Genomic DNA, 18,774 nt, shown 5'->3' with positions numbered 1-18,774 from the left:
TTCATAAGTATTTTAGTGTCAATGTTCGTTGTCAAAAACGTTTGAACCTGTCTCAATGTATAAGTTTGTAAAAATGTAAGTAAATGTTTAAAAGTGTTTGCAAAAGTTTGAATCTCTCAGAAAATCCTATATTTTCTATAAAAGTAACCTTCTACCGAGGCTTAAATGTTTTGTAAACTCGTCTGTTGTAAGAGCGTGTAATTACCGAAGTATAACTATCATTTGATAAAATATAGTTCATACATTAATGCTTAAGTGAGATTATCACCAAAATATGTAATGGGTAAATCATTGTAGTACTGTAGTTTTGTATAATAAGAACTACTGTTGTACTAATTACTACTACCTTAAACCGGATTTACATTAAGGTATAATGTGATAATTGCACCATACTATCGACTGACAACAACGACATAAAGAACGGTCGTAATAACGGAATGACGTTTGGCACCCGCAGACCTGCAGGTCCGGCTGTAGCTAGCAGCAAGGTGTAGGATAGTCAATCCAGTATAGATCTATACGTAAACTCAACGCTCTCCCTCCAAGAGAATTCTGGCTACAACTCGGGCCATGACATTTAAGGCATGCTCCGATACAGTGGATCACATTTGTTATCGCATTCTTGCATATGTGATGAAATGTTTCTTGTTCTAGTATAGTTGTATATGTTCTCGTAGTATAGTTGTATATATTCTCTTCCTAGTATAGACTCATGAATGAACTGACTCATTGATCTAGCAGTTGTAATAGTATGGTTCTGTGTTACCCCGATGGTAACTTGTTAATGGTGCGTCTAGTACGTATGGTTATGGAAGTACTTTTATGTCTATATATGTATATTTGATATGTAATTAACATGGAAACGACCTTCGGATGGTCACCCAAAATCCCACCAGACCACATCCAAATCGAGGAAAAGGAAATAGGGTGGATGGCCTTCCTAAGCCCTTTAAACATTATTTATACGTCTATACATATATGGGCATGCAATTTATAATATAAAAACATAAATAAGTATTTATAAGACATTTGAAACATAAGTATTATTTTTAAAGAAAGATTGACTTGATGTCAATCTATAAAACAATTTGAAGGCGTAGATTTGATTAAAACAGATTAAGTATAAGGAACATTTGTTTAAATCACAGTTGCAGTGTAAATTCGAAAAGTAAATGGGTTTGGAAAACATTTAGAAGTAAAACAGTTTGATAGGTAGTTTGAATAGTGATAAAATCATGGTTTCCCTAGTTATTAATCACATGTGCTTAATGCAATCACATGTGATTGAAACAATAACTATAAGTATTTAACTTGTATCCCCCCCCCCTTGAAAGCATATAAAAGCATTTAGAATATTTAAAAAGGTTGATTAAGGGGTATGAAACTCACATGATTGATTGAAGAAAGCGAGATGGAAAACCGGGCAGAGTTTCGTCTCGGAAAACGGATTTTTCTCGGGATTCTCGGGAATCTCGAGAGTAAAATCGACCCTCGGGACTTGAGCAAAAAGACCAGAGCTTCGGGTTATAACGGGCACGGAAAACGAGGCAAGGTTGTGAGAGAAAGAAGAGAAATGAGCAACATTTTTAGAAAGCCTCGCATCCTATTTATAGGAAGGCTGAACTGCCTCCGTACGCGGGGCGTACGCCCGTACGCAGCGCGTACGCGTACGTCATGCATGACCGAAGCCTCGACTGCCTCGGTTCGGATGGGACGGGTTGCTGGGTACGCGGGTCGGATGGGACGGCGGGTTGGACGGGACAGCGGGTCGGATGGGTCGGAGCTTCGGACGGGTCGGACGGTTTAGAATTCTTCGGATAGTGCGACGTGGACGATCCGAGACCCTCGATCTCAGTACGCGGGGCGTACGAAGGTACGCAGGGCATACTTCGGTCCAATCCGATGACTCCCCTTCGGATATTACCGGGAATTTATAATTAAATTTACATTTATTATAAATAAACTTCAAAAATTCATATCTCCCTCATACGAACTCCGTTTTTGACGTTCTTTATATCCACGCGAAGGTGAGACCATGATCTACAACTTTCGTTTAGATTCCGTTGGCAAATTCCGAAATTATTTTTATTATTTATTTATTAAAATGACGTGATTAAGGAATTTCTTCAAAATTTCATAACTTCCTCATCCGAAGTCAGATTTGGACGTTCTTTTTATGTACGCAAACCTTGATATGATTCCTACTACTTTATTTAATCCGAACAAGATTTTAGGAAGGTTACATTTTGACCTAATTTTGATCGGTTTTACATTACATTGACTCGAAATATCGGGTTGTCACATCATCCCCCCGTTAGAAGGAATTTCGTCCCGAAATTAGAATTTTAAGCAAGGTAGAAATTACAAATAACTAAGCAAAAAGGTGAGGGTATTTCAGTTTCATCTGATCCTCACGTTCCCAAGTGAATTCCGGTCCTCTCTTGGCATTCCAGCGAACCTTCATGATAGGGATACGGCTTTGCTTTGTCTGCTTGACCTCACGGTCCATGATCTCTACAGGTTCTTCCACGCAGTTGAGGCTCCCGTTGATTTCGATCTCGTCGAGTGGGATTACAAGAGTCTCGTCGGATAGACACTTTTTCAAGTTAGATACGTGGAATGTAGAATGTACGTTACGAAGTGCGTCTGGTAGTTCGAGTTTGTAAGCTACGGGGCCGACTCTTGCAAGAATCTCGAAAGGCCCTATGTACCTCGGATTAAGCTTTCCACGCTTGCCGAAGCGTATCAAGCCCTTCCAGGGTGAGACTTTGAGGAGGACTCGGTCTCCCACCTGAAATTCCAAAGGTTTCCTTCGCTTATCAGCGTAGCTCTTCTGTCGGTCTCTAGAGGCTTTCAATCGTTCACGGATCTGAACGATTTTCTCTGTTGTTTCCCGAATGATCTCCGGACCGGTGAGAGTACTGTCGGAAGTTTGCCCCCTGGCTAATTGGGTATCACCCACCTCAGCCCAGCACAGAGGGGATCTGCACTTACGGCCGTAGAGGGCTTCAAATGGAGCAGCCTTGATGCTCGTGTGATAACTGTTATTATAGGAAAACTCGACAAGGGGTAAATGAGTATCCCATGCCTTCCCAAAGTCAATCACGCAGGCTCGCAACATATCTTCTAGAGTTTGGATGGTCCTCTCACTCTGTCCGTCGGTCTGAGGATGGTAGGCTGTGCTCATGTCCAGCCTCGTTCCTAGGGAATGTTGTAGTGATTGCCAAAATCTTGAGGTGAACCTACTATCTCTATCGGAGATAATGGACATATGTACACCATGCAGTCGTACGATTTCCCTAATGTGTGTTCTCGTAAGTTTCTCCATCTTGTCGGTTTCTTTGATAGGCAGGAAGTGTGCAGACTTGGTCAATCTATCAACGATGACCCATATGGTGTCAAGTCCACCCGTCGTCTTGGGCAACTTGGTTATGAAATCCATAGTGATTTGCTCCCACTTCCATTCTGGGATCTCTGGTTGCTGCAATAAACCAGAGGGCTTCTGGTACTCGACCTTAACCTTTGCGCAAGTAAGGCATTTACTTACGAAGGTAACAATCTCTGCTTTCATATTAGGCCACCAGTATAGCTTCTTAAGATCCAGATACATCTTATCTGAACCTGGGTGGACGGAATACCGAGTGTTGTGCGCCTCGGTCATGACCAAGTCTCGGAAACCACCATGTTTCGGTGTCCAGATCCGGTTCATGAAATATAAAGCTCCGTCACCCTTGGCTTCTAAATTCTTGTCCATTCCTCTAAGGGATTCACTTGACACATTTTCAGGTTTCATGGCCTCAAGTTGAGCCGCCTGAATTTGCTTAGTCAGGTGTGAATGGATGGTTATCGATAACGACTTGACTTTGCGACCAGAATATTCCTTCCGACTTAGGGCGTCTGCTACTACGTTGGCTTTACCCGGATGATAACGAATATCGCATTCGTAATCACTGAGTAGTTCGACCCATCGTCGTTGTCTCATGTTGAGCTCCTTCTGATCGAAAATGTGTTGTAAACTCTTGTGGTCGGTAAAGATAGTGCTCTTCGTTCCATACAAGTAATGTCTCCAGATCTTCAGAGCAAACACTACTGCTCCGAGTTCAAGATCGTGGGTCATGTAGTTAACCTCGTGTGTCTTCAATTGTCTCGAGGCGTAGGCGATGACCTTACCTCGCTGCATCAGAACACATCTGAGCCCTTGATTCGATGCATCGCAATAAACTACGAAGTCTTCTATTCCATCTGGAAGGGATAGTATTGGTGCGGTGCACAAGGCTCGTTTGAGTGTTTGGAACGCTCTTTCTTGTTTCTCTTCCCAGTCAAAGGCCACGCCTTTCTGGGTTAGGGTTGTAAGAGGCTTCGCTATTCGTGAGAAGTTCTGAATGAACCTGCGGTAGTAGCCAGCGAGACCTAGAAATTGACGAATTTCTGTAGGCGTCTTCGGTGCTGACCAGTTCTCAATGGCCTTAATTTTGGATGGGTCCACGTGGATTCCCTCTTCGCTTACCACGTGTCCTAAGAATTCGACTCTTCGGATCCAAAATTCACATTTCGAGAACAATGCATAAAGTTTCTCTTTTCGTAATGTCCCTAGAACTTGTCGTAGGTGATCGCCATGTTCTTTCTTACTTCGGGAGTAGATTAGGATGTCGTCAATGAAAACGATGACGAACTGATCCAAGTAGGGTCGGCATACCCTATTCATCAGATCCATGAAGACTGCGGGCGCATTGGTCAATCCGAATGGCATCACCACGAACTCGTAGTGTCCGTAACGAGTTCGGAAGGCTGTCTTCGGTACATCCTCCTCTAGCACTCGTAACTGGTGATATCCAGATCTCAGATCAATCTTAGAAAAATAGTTCGCCCCTTGCAGTTGGTCGAATAGATCATCTATGCGTGGTAGAGGATAACGATTCTTGACCGTCAGTTTGTTGAGTTCTCTGTAGTCAATACACATACGGAAGGATCCGTCCTTCTTCTTAACGAACAAGACCGGTGCTCCCCAAGGTGAGAAACTCGGTCTTATAAAGCCCTTGTTGAGCAGTTCGTTAAGTTGACCAGAGAGTTCTTGCATCTCGGCTGGTGCTAAACGGTAGGGCGACTTGGCTACTGGGGTAGCTCCTGGGACTAAGTCGATTCTGAACTCGACTTGTCGTTGCGGAGGCAACCCGGGTAGTTCTTCTGGGAAAATGTCGGGGAAGTCGCTCACTATTGGGAGGTTCTTTAGTTCTTTCGTTTCTAGGTTCGTGTCGACGACGTGAGCAAGGAATGCGTGGTATTCCTTACGCAGGTATTTCTGTGCTTGAATACTTGATATGATGCGAAGACTTGCACCGGGTTTGTCGCCATAGACTATAAGAGTTTCGTTAGACGGAAGGTTTAGACGGACTGCTTTCTCGAAGCACATGATGTCGGCATGATGAAGGCTTAACCAGTCCATGCCAATGATAACGTCGAAACTTTTTATTGAGACTGGCATGAGGTCGATTGGAAATGAATGGTTATCTAGAGTTAGGGTACAACCTAAGTATATGCTACTCGTATTTTCAGTTTTACCATTAGCCATTTCTACTGTGAATAGTTCTTTGAGTGCATGCGGTGGTTGATTAAGCATGCGAGCAAATTTATGGTTTACGAAGCTTCGCTCCGCTCCACTATCGAACAGAATGCATGCATAGGAGTTATCGAGGAGGAACGTACCGGTCACCACTGTCGGGTCAGCAACTGCTTCCCCGTGGCCAATAGCTAGTACCCTCCCTGCTCCTCCCGCATTCCTCGTTTTGGGGCAGTCCCTCTTAAAGTGGCCTGCTTCACCACATCCATAGCAGGTTGGGCTCGCGCCAGAGCCAGGGACTTGGTTGATAGGTTGTGCCGGGAACTTACAGAATCGGACGGTGTGTCCTTTCCTGTTGCAGTTAGAGCACTGCAATTCATGGCAGGGGCCGTTGTGGTGGTAGCTGCATTTGTTGCACTTGGGCGAACTTCCAGCATACCGACTTACCGGAGCAGTAGTAGCAGCAGTAGGGGTTACTGCGGCATGAATTGCCACCAATTGCTGCTTTTTGGCAGCCTGATGCTTCTTCCTTTCATCCCAGAATTTCCGCTTAGTATCGGCGGGTTTGGAGGGTTCCGGGATGGCTAGGGTGGTTGTGGTTGCAGGGGTTTTGACTCCATGGTCAATGAGTCTTGTGCCAATCGTTTGGCACTGTTGAAGGTAGCGGGGTTTGACGCTAGCACATTCCCCTGATACGGAGGCACTAGCCCCCATATGTACCTCTCGATCTTCTTCCCCTCGGTGGGAACCAAATTGGGGCAGAGGGCCACCAGCTCGCTGAATCGGGCAGTATAAGCGACCACATTGGTGCCCTTCATCGACAGGTTCCAGAGTTCCTGCTCCAGTTTCTGGATCTCGCCCCTCGGGCAGTATTCCTCAGTCATGAGGTCTTTCATTGTTTCCCAGCCCATGTCGTTGGCTACGACGAGAGTTAGTGCTTTGACGTGGCCGTTCCACCACATTAGGGCTTTACCCTCAAAGGTGCATGCGGCATATTTCACTTTGCACGCAGCAGGGCATGAACAGATTTCGAAGACTGATTCAGTCTTCTCGAACCATTGCGAGAGAGCAATGACTCCGTCGGTGCCATAGAAAGGCTTCGGCTTGCAGTTTGTAAAATCCTTGTAAGAGCACTCCCTTGAGCGCACAGGGATTTCGATCGGGATAGATTCCACAGGGGTTCCACCTCTGCTGGCATCAGAAGAGTGATACTGAGCCATGGCAGTTGCCACTGCTGCAGCTATGACAGCATTCAGGGCTACAGTATCGATGACCGGAGGCAGAGGAGGTGGTGGAGGTGCAGGATTATTCCTATTCCTGGGAGACTTGCGAGGAGGCATCCTTCAGCTATAAGTTTATAAAGATAAGAAAGATGGTAAGAATCAATTTGTAAGCAACGTGAGAGTGACACATGGACTAACTAACCATAGTCCAACAGTTGAAAGAGTGCTTGAAACCACAATAAGAAATATTAGAAGGAAAGCATAAGTGTATAGATTTTTCCCAGATAGATAGATCTCAAAAAAAAAATACTGGCATTACTGATGTAATAAGTTCAGGGAAAATCGACCTAACAGTAGGTCATACATCATACCATATAGAAAAGTTTGACAGTTCTTAGATTTCAAATTTGAGTACGGAAGTTAGAGACATTTTACACACAAGTGTTACTTGGAGCACAGATGTTAAAGGCTATCCTTTAATTAAAAGACGGAGATGTACTAGACATCAACCAACGGCGATGGGAAAGTCCCGGGCGAGTACTGCGGTCGGATACTTGACGAAACACCTCTTGAATGGGTCGATCCTGAGTCCTCTGACGAGCTCGAAGTTCCAATATTTCAGCTCGTGAGGCAGCCAACTGCTACTGCAGGGTTTTATTTGTCCTCTGGGTCCGTTCCATGTCTTCTTCAAGACGGCGGATGCTGACTGTGTTGATACCTGAGTCGGCATCAATCTCTATGACCCGGTCGACGGCTGCTACACCTTGCTCGACCATACGAGCTATTCTGCGGATAATGACAGGCAGAGCCCGGTCAGTAGAGCCACCATCGCTGACGTTGTAAAAGGTTCGGTCCCCAAAGTATTGTAAGGGTTGACCCTGATCCTTACTCCAGCGGTTCAGGTTGTTGACTTTAGGCTCGGAGTCGGATCCATCTGAAAAGCCTTCTGCGAGGCGATCATCCAAAGGAATTTGATGCTCAACTTCGGGCTCTTCATCGATCCACCCGGCATTGCCTTCATTGGGAAAGTACAGGTCGTCATGATGGATATCTAGCCATCAAGATCTACGCGAGAATAGAGGTATAAGAATATAGTATACGTGTAACCAGTAGCGCAAAATACTCCTATAGTATTTTAAGTTTAAGTTCTATTGATCTTCTTGTGGTATTTTTGGTAAGTTTTTAGACTTGTTAACCTATCACAACCATTCTAAGGCATGTGCTAATCACTCCTAGGATCAGCATAGTTGATCAGGCTATGCCATTCCCAGGACTGACCATACATCCCCGAGCTCACTTGTGATATTTAACAATCGTAATACTTTTGTTCTTGTCATTGTGACACTTATTTTAGTATGAATGCAGACTAGTATACTTAGTTAAATATTTTATTATTTAAAGTATAGACTCTTGGTCAGAGTTTAATCCCTAATGGGTTTATAGTTTAGTATATCTTTTATGGGTTGATATACTCAATTCACTATAAACAATGCTCTGATACCAATCTGTCACACCCCAAAACCAAGAACGGCGGAAACATTCTGGGGCGAAGGACGTCATGTAAGGTAATCACAACACAGTAAATGTAAATAGGCAAACAACATCATCCATTGCATTAAATATATAATTTTAATACATGCGTGTTCTGTACAGTTTTAGACACCAAAAATATAACATATATCAAAATAATAAAATGATGAGTCTTGAGTACGCTCCATTATCTCAAAAGCTGGCATCGGTACCTGTCTACTGATGACCTGAGAATACAAGTTATTTTGAAAGAGTTTATCAGCATTAAGCTGGTGAGTTCATAAGTATTTTAGTGTCAATGTTCGTTGTCAAAAACGTTTGAACCTGTCTCAATGTATAAGTTTGTAAAAATGTAAGTAAATGTTTAAAAGTGTTTGCAAAAGTTTGAATCTCTCAGAAAATCCTATATTTTCTATAAAAGTAACCTTCTACCGAGGCTTAAATGTTTTGTAAACTCGTCTATTGTAAAAGTGTGTAATTACCCAAGTATAACTATCATTTGATAAAATATAGTTCATATATTAATGCTTAAGTGAGATTATCACCAAAATATGTAATGGGTAAATCATTGTAGTACTGTAGTTTTGTATAATAAGAACTACTGTTGTACTAATTACTACTACCTTAAACCGGATTTATATTAAGGTATAATGTGATAATTGCACCATATTATCGACTGATAACAACGACATAAAGAACGGTCGTAATAACGGAATGACGTTTGGCACCCGCAGACCTGCAGGTCCGGCTGTAGCTAGCAGCAAGGTGTAGGATAGTCAATCCAGTATAGATCTATACGCAAACTCAACGCTCTCCCTCCAAGAGAATTCTGGCTACAACTCGGGCCATGACATTTAAGGCATGCTCCGATACAGTGGATCACATTTGTTATCGCATTCTTGCATATGTGATGAAATGTTTCTTGTTCTAGTATAGTTGTATATGTTCTCGTAGTATAGTTGTATATATTCTCTTCCTAGTATAGACTCATGAATGAACTGACTCATTGATCTAGCAGTTGTAATAGTATGGTTCTGTGTTACCCCGATGGTAACTTGTTAATGGTGCGTCTAGTACGTATGGTTATGGAAGTACTTTTATGTCTATATATGTATATTTGATATGTAATTAACATGGAAACGACCTTCGGATGGTCACCCAAAATCCCACCAGACCACATCCAAATCGAGGAAAAGGAAATAGGGTGGATGGCCTTCCTAAGCCCTTTAAACATTATTTATACGTCTATACATATATGGGCATGCAATTTATAATATAAAAACATAAATAAGTATTTATAAGACATTTGAAACATAAGTATTATTTTTAAAGAAAGATTGACTTGATGTCAATCTATAAAACAATTTGAAGGCGTAGATTTGATTAAAACAGATTAAGTATAAGGAACATTTGTTTAAATCACAGTTGCAGTGTAAATTCGAAAAGTAAATGGGTTTGGAAAACATTTAGAAGTAAAACAGTTTGATAGGTAGTTTGAATAGTGATAAAATCATGGTTTCCCTAGTTATTAATCACATGTGCTTAATGCAATCACATGTGATTGAAACAATAACTATAAGTATTTAACTTGTATCCCCCCCCCCTTGAAAGCATATAAAAGCATTTAGAATATTTAAAAAGGTTGATTAAGGGGTATGAAACTCACATGATTGATTGAAGAAAGGGAGATGGAAAACCGGACAGAGTTTCGTCTCGGAAAACGGATTTTTCTCGGGATTCTCGGGAATCTCGAGAGTAAAATCGACCCTCGGGACTTGAGCAAAAAGACCAGAGCTTCGGGTTATAACGGGCACGGAAAACGAGGCAAGGTTGTGAGAGAAAGAAGAGAAATGAGCAACATTTTTAGAAAGCCTCGCATCCTATTTATAGGAAGGCTGAACTGCCTCCGTACGCGGGGCGTACGCCCGTACGCAGCGCGTACGCGTACGTCATGCATGACCGAAGCCTCGACTGCCTCGGTTCGGATGGGACGGGTTGCTGGGTATGCGGGTCGGATGGGACGGCGGGTCGGACGGGACAGCGGGTCGGATGGGTCGGAGCTTCGGACGGGTCGGACGGTTTAGAATTCTTCGGATAGTGCGACGTGGACGATCCGAGACCCTCGATCTCAGTACGCGGGGCGTACGAAGGTACGCAGGGCGTACTTCGGTCCAATCCGATGACTCCCCTTCGGATATTACCGGGAATTTATAATTAAATTTACATTTATTATAAATAAACTTCAAAAATTCATATCTCCCTCATACGAACTCCGTTTTTGACGTTCTTTATATCCACGCGAAGGTGAGACCATGATCTACAACTTTTGGTTTAGATTCCGTTGGCAAATTCCGAAATTATTTTTATTATTTATTTATTAAAATGACGTGATTAAGGAATTTCTTCAAAATTTCATAACTTCCTCATCCGAAGTCAGATTTGGACGTTCTTTTTATGTACGCAAACCTTGATATGATTCCTACTACTTTATTTAATCCGAACAAGATTTTAGGAAGGTTACATTTTGACCTAATTTTGATCGGTTTTACATTACATTGACTCGAAATATCGGGTTGTCACAACGGGACTATCACAGACTTAGCTTTTCTCTTTACCATTTGGTCAACCGAGTTGACTATGGTCGATCCCTTTCCATTGGGAAGAGAGAGCTTTACTGGATATTCAATGTCTTCATTGTCAATGTCCATAAAGTTTTAGGAAGTTGATCTTAGCAAATGGATAAGATCATTAAGGGTCTTGTCTTAGTCTGTTTCATGGGAGTCCCAAAGGAATTCACTATGTGACTTAGAAAGTGATTGAACCACCAACTTTCTCAAGACTTTGACACCCAACTCTCCCGGCTTGTCAATATGTGACTACATCTCCAAGATGTGATCACACCTAAACCTTGCCTTGCCAATAGGGCTTGAGTGACCTTGAACTTGTCAAGAACTTGTGGGTTAGGGAGAATAATTGGAGGAGGTGAAAGAAGTATGATTTCCAAAGGACACCATCTTCATTTAGGAAAGCTTGTTTCAAGAGATTTGGGAAGACCATAAATGTCTAAACCAGACATCTTTTTGGGAGATTTTCAAGATAGTTGATTTAAAGTTCTTAATATGACACCCAATATGAAATATTAAGGCTATGACCCAACAAACTATTTTATAACTTAGAAGAGGGATGTCGTAATCCAAGCTATAAAATATTTGAAGGTAGGTGAATGACGATTCACCAATTTCCACCAAGATAAACGAAATGTATTATTAGGTTTTAATTGGATTTGAAACTCCTAGATCTTTTGAGATTCATTGAACTGCTCAATGGCATGTTTCAATCTCGAGTGTGCCCTTCAGGTTTTGTGACTAGGATGCCGAGGATCACAAAACAAGGTGTGAAGTAACCATGCAATTTACTTGGTACCCTTAAGTGTTTACCCCTCAATCGATGTGTCGGTTAACCACACACGCTCCATCGATACGAGTTAGTGTGCCGGTTAACCACACACGCTCCACTAACTGACTTAAACAAAGTGCAAAGTGTAATTTCATGGATTAGCACCTTATTCACATTTTCCTAAGTAACTAAGATTGGGTATTATTAAGAGTTTAGTTACGTAGTATTTATCATTAATACTTTTAATGAAGGGAGAATTCTAGTCCTGTCAAACCCGTTCGGCTAACGACCCTCCACCAGTCAAGGAAGCGGTGGGTGAGAGTGGACACCCATTAAACTGCCATTTTATAGGCAGTAACCTTATACCCCCCTTATAGACTGACTTCGTGAATGAGGCCTACTAACGGTAAGACTGACTTTACTCTTATACATATATATATAAATATTATTAACTTATAATATTATAAAGTATAAGGGTTGAATTTTAACTTTTAAAATTCTAAGGGCTTACTTGGAATTAAAGTATGCATAAGAGAAAACTTTGCAAATTCCAAAACTTGAGGGCAAGTTTTTGAAACTATTCAAAACTAATTAATTCCATAACTTATGTGTTTAAAGTAGTTTCAATCCAAAAACTCTTCAAGTTCCATAACTTGAGGACAAGTTATGGAAGAATTTAAACTCATAAAAGAATTAACTTATCTTTATTTTATAACTTATGGAATTAATTAAGTTACACATTTTTTTTATTTATTATTTAATGAAGAGACTCTTGGTCCTCCATAACTTGAGGACAAGTTATGGAGTCATAAAACCATTTAATTAGAACTAGACTCTTCATTTTGTAACCTTTGCCAACTATTATGAGTTTTATTAAACTTAAATGTGACTTTTCATATAACTTGAGGACAAGTTACAAAAACACATTTTAGAATCAACTCTTAGATTAATTTGGATTGAAAACAACTATTTCACTCACATTTCTATTAATCTAAGCAACTCATAAGAACAAGATAATTCAAATCAAACTTTTTCATGTAATTAGTCTAAACCTTAAGCTAATACAAAACATGAATCTATTGACAATTATCTTTGAAATTGGATTAGCATGAACATTACCACATCAAAAACAAGTTTATAAGTCCAAAAACATCTTAGGGTAATGTTCCTAGTCCAATTCCACCCAAAAAAGTCGAATTTATGTTGTCTAGGGGGTCCAACTCGTCGAGTGCACGAACCAACTCGGCGGGTTGGATGCATTTTGCCTTGGACTCGGCGAGTCCATTCATGGACTCGGCGAGTCTGCTGGGCAGACAGCATCAAAACTCGATTTTTCAGCTCCTTTTGCAAGTATAACAAGAAAACAAGCCTAGGCTCTGATACCACTGTTGGGTTTTGAGCATTCTAACACTCTTAAGTGTACATGCAACCCTAAATACCTTGGATCTATGTTTTCTCTATTATACGTGCAAATATGAACATCCAAGGTATTATCCTAATCTAGCATACACAACAATGAATATAACAAGATAGAATACATACCACTTTGATGTAGAAAGTCTTCATGAAGCGTGAGTGCCTAGTGCCCCAAGTGTGACACCTCAAATGGTTCACACAACACCAAATACACTTGGAATAACTTGAGAGAATTCTACACTTCATGAAAAACGGCTAGCCCTTCTATTACCCACACTAGTGGCCAATTTTGGTCAAGAATAAGATGCATATATAGTTAGGGTTACACCATGTAAACCCTAATTGACATGGCCTTTCATTTCCATGATCCATGGGTACAAAAACACCATGGAGCATCATACGGGTTTTAGGCCAACTAGATAATCCATGCAGCATTAGCCCACTATATAAGTATGGATGATTTGCACAATCAACCCATATATTAAATTAGTCTTCTTTTGATCACTTAATTAATCCTAGTTTAATTCTTGATCAATACTAATTAAATAATCCTATTATTCTTATTATTAATATACTTGAACTTATAATATATTAATAACCATAAGTGTCTTATTTCTCTTATTATATTCTATCCAAATGCATGATGCCATGCAACCCAAATGGACCATGTCGGGTCGGGTCAAGTCTTACCAATTATAGTTATGGACTTAGACATTAATCCAATAGTTATAAGCCATATAATACAACTAGAGAAGGGTAATCATGATTTGGGATGAAAACCCGAAGATCCGTGAGAGAGAATTGGCTTTTCTCTAGTTGGAATTGTCAATAATGAATGAATATGGCTCAAAATTCTATATATAGTCCTGAGATCTTTGGCAGAAAATATTTTATTCCCGTAATGAACTCTAATGTAATAGAGTTTTGGAATAACAGTGTTGCACAAAACCCTAGTGCATCCACTCTCCTGATATCTCCTTAAGTGTAAATCCCGAAATACTGAAACTTATACAGAAAAGTCTGAAATTTACGGTGACTGTTATAACTTTTGTTGACCTGATAAAGTTCGTACAGAATGGAAATTCCGGGTTGTCACATCATCCCCCTGTTAGACGGAATTTCGTCCCGAAATTAGAATTTAAGCAAATAAGAAGTTACAATAACTAAACGAAAAGATGAGGATATTTTAGCTTCATCTGATCCTCTCGTTCCCAAGTGAATTCAGGTCCTCGTTTGGCGTTCCAGCGAACCTTCACTATCGGGATACGGCTTTGTTTCATTTTCTTGACCTCTCGGTCCATGATTTCTACTGGCTCCTCCATGAATTTGAGGCCCTCGTTGATCTCGATCTCGTCGAGTGGAATAACAAGAGTCTCGTCGGACATACACTTTTTCAAGTTCGAGACGTGGAAGGTAGGATGTACGTTACTGAGTTCGCGTGGCAAGTTAAGTTTGTAAGCTACTGGACCGATTCTTGCGAGAATCTCAAAAGGCCTAATGTTCCTTGGATTTAGCTTTCCACACTTTCCGAAGCGTATCAAGCCCTTCCAGGGTGAGACCTTCAATAGAACGCGGTCGCCTACCTGGAATTCCAACGGTTTCCTATGTTTATCAGCGTAGCTTTTCTGTCGGTCTCTGGAGGCTTTCAATTGTTCACGAATCTGAACGATCTTCTCCGTCGTTTCCCGTATGATTTCCGGACCTATGAGAGTGCTTTCAGGAAATCGTCCTTTAGCTAACTGTGTATCACCCACCTCAGCCCAGCACATAGGGGATCTGCACTTTCGGCCATAGAGGGCTTCAAATGGAGCAGCCTTTATGCTCGTGTGATAACTGTTGTTATAGGAAAATTCGACAAGGTGTAAATCAGTATCCCATGCTTTCCCGAAGTAGATCACACAGGCTTGCAACATATCTTCAAAGGTCTGGATAGTTCTCTCACTTTGCCCGTCGGTCTGCGGATGGTAGGTTGTACTCATGTCCAACATAATTCCTAAGGAACTTTGTAATGACTGCTAGAACCTCGAAGTGAATCTACTATCTCTGTCCGAGATAATGGATAAAGGAACACCGTGCAGTATTACAATCTCCTTAATATAAGTCCTTGTAAGCTTCTCAATCTTGTCTCTTTCTTTGATCGGTAGGAAGTGTGCAGACTTGGTCAGTCTATCGACGATGACCCATATGGAATCAAGTCCACCCGTCGTCTTGGGCAACTTGGTTATGAAATCCGTAGTTATCCGCTCCCACTTCCATTCTGGTATCTCCGGCTGTTGTAAAAGACCAGAGGGTTTCTGGTATTCGACCTTGACCTTTGCGCAAGTAAGGCATTTACTCACGAAGGTAGCAATCTCTGGTTTCATGTTAGGCCACCAGTATAACTTTTTGAGGTCCAGATACAAATTATCTTATCCTGGGTGTACGGAATAACGAGTGTTGTGCGCCTCGTTCATGACTAAGTTTCTGAAACCACCTAGGTTCGGGGTCCAGATCCGGTCCATGAAATAGTAAGCTCCATCACCCTTAACCTCCAAGTTCTTATCCATCCCTCTTAGGGATTCACCCGCCACATTTTCGGGCTTCAAAGTGTCAAGCTGAGCTGCCTTAATTTGGGTGGACAAGTGTGAATGCATAGTCATAGTCAATGATTTGACTCTACGACCAAAATATTCCTTCCGACTCAGGGCGTCAGCTACTACGTTGGCTTTACCCGGATGATAACGAATTTTGCATTCGTAATCACTGAGTAGCTCGACCCACCATCGTTGTCTCATGTTAAGCTTCTTCTGTTCGAAGACGTGTTGTAAGCTCTTGTGGTCTGTAAAGATAGTGCTCTTCGTTCCGTACAAGTAATGTCTCCAGATCTTCAGAGCAAACACAACTGCTCCTAGTTCAAGATCATGGGTCGTGTAGTTGACTTCATGTGTCTTTAGCTGTCTCGAGGCATAGGCGATGACGTTTCCTCGCTGCATCAGAACACATCCGAGCCCTTGATTCGATGCATCGCAATAGACTACGAAGTCTTCTATTCCTTCAGGAAGGGATAGTATTGGTGCGGTGCACAAGGCTCGTTTGAGCGTTTGGAACGCTCTTTCCTGCTTCTCTTCCTAGTCAAAGGCCACACCCTTCTGGGTCCGTGTTGTAAGAGGTTTCGCTATGCGGGAGAAGTTCTGAATGAACCTGTGATAGTAGCCAGCGAGGCCTAGAAATTGACGAATTTCCGTAGGCGTTTTCGGTGCTGACCAGTTCTCAATGGCCTTGATTTTGGAAGGGTCCACGTGTATTCCCTCTTCGGCCAAGGATCACCCAAGGATATAAACTCCCTTTTACGGTGCAATGTTGCCCTAAATTCCTTCCTTATGCTTGGAAACTAGCCTAGACCTTTACCTTGATGTGCTATGTACTTGAAAACATCAAAAGACCATCATCCATATGGGTTTACGGCCGCAAACACATGGAGAAGTGGTCCATGGGCCGTAAACTCCATTTAAGAGTGTATTGATGCCACAAACACTTCCTAAGGCTTAGACTTGAAGTTAGGATGCTTCATTATGACTTTTAGGACATCAAACCACAAAATGGTAGGAGTACCATGAGTTTATGGCCGTAAACTCATTTGGTTTATGACCGTAATCTCTAATGGAGTTGGTCTCATGACCATAAACACCTTTAGATGCCATTTCACTTCCCTTTGATGAATCACATGTGATTCCAACACTTGATCAAGGTGTTTCCTAGTCTCGGTAGGCATTTCCTTTCATATGGTTGTTTATAAACACTATATTCAGGTCAATATGTGTCCGTATATGTCATTTAGGATTTATTATATCTCAGGACATCATTCGTGGAACTTCTCATCGTTACACGCATACCCATTTGAATCACCCATATCAGGTGAGTTCATACCCCTTAATCAATGTTTTAAATGTTTTTAAATGCTTTTATGGGGGGATAAAAGTTGAATCATGCTAGTTATTATATGAATCACGTGTGATTATTAAGTAGCATACAAATGGATTTACTACATTTTTAGCTGTTTTACCAAGCAGATTACTTCAAATGGCTTTCCAAAACGTTTTTACTTGTTTAAAACTCTTTATCAAACCGTCTTACATACTGAATGTTTCTTTTCAAACTCTGTTACAATTGTGTTTCAAAACAAAGGTTTCCTTATACTTCAAATTGTTCCTATCAAATGAACTGTTTTCAAACCATTTTACAAATTGACATCAAGTCATCTTTTCTTAGTTATTAAACTTTTCAATTGTTATACAAAACTTCTTTTATACTTTTATATTGTCAAATGCATGTCTGTACATGTATAGTTATGTAAGTAATTTTTTAAGTACTTAGGAAGGCTAGCCCGCTTTATTTCCTTTTCCTCATTAGGATGTCACTTTAGGGTATAGGTTATCCGTCCGAAGGTCGTCTAAATATTAGTTATATATCACGTATACATATATAGTCATAAAAGTTCCATCAGTCAGTGCAGTACCTTTGGGTAGCAAAGGCATACTTTCGGTCATATACGTACATCATTACTAACTATTATAGGTATACTTAAGAGACACTACTTGCTAATCCTAGTACAAGGAATCACACAAGAGTAAGTTCATTCATGAGTCTATACTAAATGCGATATGAAGGGGTACACTTGTATGGATACACTTACATGGATACGTTTACATGGATACACTTACATAGATACCTCGTTAAATGCATGTCTGTATATGTATAGTTATATAAGTAATGTATAAAGGACTTAGGAAGGCTAACCCGCTGAAATTCCTTTTACTTGTTGGGATGTGGTTTAAAGGTTTATGTTATCCGTCCGAAGGTCGTTTAACTATTAGTTATATATCATGTATACGTATATAGTCATAATAGTTCTAATCAGTCAGTTCAGTACCTTTGGGTAGCAAGTGTATACGTTCATATATATCTAGTAAGCTATTATAGGTATAGTTTTTGGCTTATATATGATTTGGTAATATATATGGATTTCGACCTAGCGATTCGTTGCGGAAGTCACCTATAGTTCCAAAATCTCTTTTAAGGAGAACTCATAGAATAGGGACTATCAATCATATTATTTCTTACTTGCAGCGGGTCTCGTGAGAAGACTACTTACTTACAGCAGTTCTCGTGAGAAGACTACTTACTTACAGCGGGTCTTGTGAAAAGACTACTTACTTACAGCGAGTCTCGTGAGAAGACTACTTACTTACTGTGGGTCTCGTGAGATGACTACTTACTTGTTTACATACTTTCATTTAGGTCTTGGTAGAAGACTACTTTCAAAACAGTCTAGTCTTGGTAGAAGACTACCTTTTTATACTAGTAGGAAATATGGGATTTTCTAGGAAGTTCAAACGTTTACGCTTTTACTTATAAGATTTTTCATTAATACTTATATATGTAGCGACATTAAATACTTATGAATTCACCAACTTTAAAGCTGATACTCGCTTTCAAAAAAACTTGTATTCTCAGGTCACAAATAGACAAGTACCGATGCAAGGTTTAGAGAAGACGGAGCAAGCAAGACTCATCTTTTATTTTAAGTATTCATTATGTTGTTTATACTATGAAAGAACACACTTTTATGTAAAATTATACTATTAATGTAATGGATGATGTTGTTGCTTGTTT

Source organism: Lactuca serriola, chromosome 8 (assembly GCF_051521515.1).
Source record: "Lactuca serriola cultivar US96UC23 chromosome 8, Lser_US96UC23_V15, whole genome shotgun sequence".
NCBI lineage: Eukaryota > Viridiplantae > Streptophyta > Magnoliopsida > Asterales > Asteraceae > Lactuca > Lactuca serriola.
This window is presented reverse-complemented; position numbering follows the sequence as displayed.